This window comes from Octopus bimaculoides, chromosome Z (assembly GCF_046866305.1).
Source record: "Octopus bimaculoides isolate indiv1 chromosome Z, ASM4686630v1, whole genome shotgun sequence".
Classification (NCBI taxonomy): domain Eukaryota; kingdom Metazoa; phylum Mollusca; class Cephalopoda; order Octopoda; family Octopodidae; genus Octopus; species Octopus bimaculoides.
This window is the reverse complement of record NC_142944.1, coordinates 2,429,282-2,435,154: the sequence shown is the minus strand read 5'-3', so window position 1 is coordinate 2,435,154 and position 5,873 is coordinate 2,429,282.

Genomic DNA, 5,873 nt, shown 5'->3' with positions numbered 1-5,873 from the left:
GCCTAAATTTGAAACCAGCAGCAGCAGTAGTAGTAGTAGTAGTAATAGACTTGTAATTTGGTGAGAGTGGATATATTCAGAGTTTCTCCATGGAGGCTTGGATTACCATCTTCATACTTAAAGGGAAAATGTTGCTGTCAGATAATTTTAAAACAATTTGAAATAACACAGTGTTGTTACCCTGTTTACTTTGGGGTGAAAAAGAAACAAGGTTATTTTTGGATATTTTAGATTTTGTAAACACTCACTCATTGTTAATTGGTTACTGGCTTCTTTTGCTGGGGTAACAGCGAGAAGTACTGATAAATAAGAAAGCGGCAGCAGTCATACTCCCAAGGAATAAATTTGTAAAAGCGTAAATACAGAATTAAAACAAAAAAACCAGACTAACAGAAGATAAAACAAGAAAGTGAACATGGGACAAGCGGATGTCACAAACTTGCAAAAATTTCCAAACAACAAAAATAATAATTGACTACTTCTGCTACTAATCAAAATAATAATAATAATAATAAAAACAACAACAACAAGGATTAAAGCAATGAACACATCTGTCATGGAATGTTATTACAAATAAAAATATATTGGTGTAAGCAAACAAAATAATTATCTAGGATCCGGGGCACCTCGTTGTTATTAATCCAAAATAAGTGGGGTTTTGTTTTTACACCATCCTATATCAATTGTCTATGTATCTGCTGTCTGTAATATTTGCAATATTTCTTTTTTTTTTTTTTTAATTTAAAATCTTTCATTCCAGTGATAGAAACTGTTTTGAACCAGGAATTGAAACTTCGTCAATGTTTCTATTTACATTGATATAAAAGCATTAATTTTCAAACTCGCACCCTTCTTCCAAAGATTCAGTAGAATTATGTCATTTCAAATTGTTCCAGCTACGTGTCTGCTATTTGAAACCACTACTATTTGGTCTGTTATTATATTTACTCATTTTTGAATGTTATTTTTTGAGTTAACCTGTTGATGATGAAGGGAAGCACATAAGAGGATATAGAAAGAGAATGCAGGACATTTGGAAGGAGATGCAGGGGTTAGATATTATGGGACAGGGACTCTGTGACCAGGCAAGGACCATAAGGAAGAAAGGATGGCTAACAGTGTTAGAGTTTGATGAGATTTAGAAGAGGGTAACGGTTGAAAACATGAGTGAAGTTGAAATGGCAGAAAGAATGTTGACAAGGTTGTGCTCAATAAATGTGCTTAGGAGGATTGTACTGGTTTAGGTCTTGAGAATATGGAAGGACTGAGTGATGAGAACAGAGGAATGATCGACGGAATCTCTAGTATCATTGAGAAAAATCTGGACAAGGAAGTAAAAGGATTCAGGAAATGGATAGAATTTTGCTCAGGGGATGAACTCAGAAGGTGAATAAGATATTGAAAAAAATTAAGATAAATATTATAAACTGGAACAAATAGATTGATTAAAGCTTGTGTCACCTACACAGGAAAGAAAGTAGGCCTCAAGACAAACCATAAAAGAGGAAATGTAGAAGAAAGCCTTGGAGGAAAAGAAGAATAAAGCAATCAATGAACAAACTATGAGTAGATATCAACATTTTGGAAAGAAAGAAATCAAGATGAAATCAAGAGGAAGGAGAAATATCAGGAACTAGAATGTAGGTATAGGATAAAAAAAGGTGGTTAAATGTAGTCCTTAAAGAACTGAAACAAAGACTGCTGGCTAAAGTAACAAAGATCAAGAAATATGACCAAAGAGTTGAATAATTTAAAATCAACAGATTGTTCCAACAGGATCAGACAAAGGTTTATCAGAAGCTGAATGGAAAGGTTAAAAGCAGTGAGAAAGCAGATGCTGGAGAAAGTAGGAGGTTTTGGAGTAACATCTTGGATAATAGAAGAAAGGGTAAGAAAGATGCTGAATGGTTGAAGGAATTGGAAAAATATGAAATGAAACAGCAATATAAAAATAACAACTGAAATGGGGACCAAGCAGACAACAAAGATCCCAAACCGAAAATGCCCACAGCCAGATGGCACACAAGGCTGAAAAATTTCTCAGCATTACACAAACCGGTAGCTGTGCAAATGGATAAACTGATCAACAATGGGGTGGAAATTCCAAAGTGTTTGACCACAGGTAAAATGGTTCTTTGCCAAAAGGATCCCAGTAAAGGTAATACAATGGATAATTACTGGCCTATCTCCTGTCTACCCTTGATGTGGAAGTTGATGACAGAAATAATGTCTAATTGTGGAAAGGAATGACAGACTGCCAGTGGAACACAAGGGACGCAGGAGGAAAAACCAAGGGACAAAAGATCAACTTCTGACAAATAGAATAGTGCTGAATAACTGCAAGAAAAGATGTACTAATCTGGGTATGGCATGGATCAATTGAAGAAAGTGAATGACATGGTTCCCCATTCTTGGATTTTAGAAAGTCTTGAGCTGGTAAAAGAGTCTGATAACATTCAAAATTTTATCAGGAGATTAATGAAGAACTGGAATACAGAGTCAACATCATGTGAAGAATTTTTGGTGAGGGTTAACATCAAGAGAGGCATATTTCCAAGAGATAACCATTCACCATTGCTGTTTGTGATTTGTATGATACCCGTCACACAGATACTGCAGAATGTGACATTGGGGAACACCTTGAAAAATGGCGTAAAGTTAAATTACCTTTAATATACTACTGGTTGCTGTATGCTCTCACACAATTAACCGGAGCAAGTGAGATTGAGAGCTCTGAGAAGTAAAATAATAATAATAATAATAATAAGCATGGAAAACCTCTCAATGGCAAATACCCAAAGAGAGCGAATAATGCAGATATTGACAAAGCCCTTACCCATCAATGGCTAATGGCCTCTGGCTTGAAATCAGAAACAGAGGGGTTTATCATAGCAGCCCAAGATCAATGCCTACCTACAAAGAACTACCAGGCCAACATATTAAAGAATGGCAGCTCCCCATTATGTTGTATATGCCAACAACAAAATGAAACCATCGATCATTTTGTCTCCATGTGCAGTCTGCTTGCGCCTACAGAGTATCTCAACAGGCATGATAGAGCTGCACAATATATTCACTGGGTAATATGCAAAAACCTGGACTTGCCCCATGATAAAAACTGGTGGGAACACAAACCACCCCCAGTACTTGAAAATGATCACATCGCACTCCTCTGGAACTTCACCATTCAAACTGACAGAAAGATAGATGCAAATAGGCCAGACATCATACTGAAAGACTTCAGACAAAAATCATGCCTCCTCATTGATATGACTGTCCCAATCGATATAAACGTATCTGTCAAAACCTACCAAAAACTGAGCAAATATAAAGATCTTGAAATAGAAATTAGCAAAATGTGGAACCTGAAGACTAAAACAATACCTATTGTCATAAGTGTCCTGGGAATGACAGCGAAATGGGCTGATTACTACCTAGCTCAGATACCAGGAAACCCCAAAATGGCTGAAGTTCAAAAGATAGTGCTCATGGGAACTGCCCATATCCTACGTAAAATACTGTCTATGTGATCTCAAATTTTAAAGCAAACACATAATTTTCTTATGGTTTCTTAAACATTCTCTGGAACAACACTATGTACAAATTCAAATATATGGTACCCTAGGCATATCACCTACATGAACTTCTAACTTGTTGTATCTTGAGGTCTCTGGGTGGACTTGGATCCAACTTATACAAATGCAAAACAAAAGTCAAACATAAAATAATAATAATAATAATAATAAATAAACGGATGGAATAAGATTGAAGCTATCAACACCTGGGCGGTTTCACCCCTTAGATATGGAGCAGGGTAATTGCATGGACAGTAGACAAACTAAACAGCTTAGACAGAAAGACAAGGAAGGTGCTGACTAGATATGGGATACTCCACCCAAAAAGTGAGACAGACAGACTGTATATACCAAGAAAAATAGGGAAAAGAGGATTGATTGGATGCGAACACAGCATTGGAGCAGAAGAAAACAACATGGACAAAATGTCACAGAACTGCTATTACTAGAAGTAAGAAGGTCAGGTTTGTGTAGGATGAAAGATTGCAAAGATAAAGCACTGTACAAGAAATTGAAAACGAACGAAACTGAAAATAGGTGGGTAAAGAAGAGTGCATGGTCAATTTCATAGGGATGTTGAAGATAAGACAGAGAAAAAAGATGGCTGTGGATGACTAAAAGTGATTTAGAACTGGAATTGGGGGCTCTAATCTGTGCTGCCCAAGAGCAAGCAACAAAATAGACAGCACATCAGAAAGTGATAAGTACAGAATCTGTGGACAAAACAGTGAAATCTTATGGCATGTTACCAGTCAATGTACGCCACTAGCCCAGAAAGAATATAAGAGATGCCATGACAATATAGCCAGGCTTGTCCATTGGACACTTTGCAACAAGTATGGACTTGACAGAGCAAAAAATTGGTATGACCACAAACCAGAAGGTATCATCGAAAATGATAATGCAAAGATCCTATGGGATTTTATGATTCAGTACAACCATGAGATAGAGAATGGGAAACCAGACATAGTGTTAATTGAGAAAGAAAGCAAACGATGCTGGATCATAGATATAGCATGCCCAGCTGACAACAAGGTATGCGATAAGGAAGAAAGAAAAGTCGAGAGATATGACAGGTTAGCTTGGGAAGTTAAGCAGTTGTGGTCGATGAAAAAGGTAGCAGTAGTACCAATAATTGTCAGAGCCCTGAGAACAGTGAGCAAAAATCTCGAGAAGTACGTGGAACAAATAGGGACTGCAATAAGGGTGGAGCACTTGCAGAAAACAGCACTGCTTGGAACCGCTCGAATACTCCGGATGGTGCTCAAAAAATAAGGGGTGTTACCTTAGTTCACTGGTAGTGAACAGCTGACACTGTAGTACATCTCCAGCGTTAGAAGCTGTGCAAAGGCGATGATAATAGTAATAATAATAATACTACTACTACTACTAATAATAATAATAATATTGTAGGGTTCTTGAAGCATGACCAGCAAACAAGTATCACCTTAGTCTGGTGGCTGTAGACAGCTGACACTTTCCATCATACCCAGCAAAATAAGCTGTGAGTTTACATCAAATAGTAATAATATGATTTGCTAGAGTAGTGAACCACAAAGAATCTCTAGAGATTGAACAAAGGTTAAAAAAACCCCCCATAAAATGACATGGCAGGGGTGTGTTGCAAGGGTAAATACCTTGTAGTCTGAGTAATATATACAAAAAATGGTAAAATGCAGGGGACTTTCATATACCCTTAAAAGTAGGAAATTCTGACCAATGTGGTTTCAAGTGAAAGGGGCAGAGCATATCTGACTGTATGCCTGGTCTCCTAGACCAAAGACAAGGTGAAGTGACATACTCAGTTGATCTCCCACACACCTGTCCACAGGCTTGTGCTGTGACACAAGGGTCACAAATAGGGATACAGGTAGTGACATCAACCTTTAGGTCATCATCACCTTTCTGGCTCAGACTGGACAGGTGGTGAATGTCAAGGAGACTAAAAAGGATATGTGACCAAAAGAGATCTGAATGGATAAAGAAATCCTAAATAACTGTGAAGACCATAAAGATATATTGGAGCTGTGCCTCAAGGTACAGAAAGAAAAGCAATGTGACTGATGTTAGAGGGCAGAAAGCTCAGGTCTTTAGCTGTGGCAGTAAAGGGCCACTCAAAAGCTGGAAAAGAGGAGGAGAGTGATGGTCAGCAGCAGAACCAACAGAAAGTTCCAGAAGCTGCCACTTCTGAAGAAAGCCAAAAAGCTCAACTTCTCAATTCCAGGAACCAATGACTGTGGAGCCAAAGATCCTTCCCAGTAGAACCAGCTTTTTGTCTTGCAATGAAGAGGAGATAAA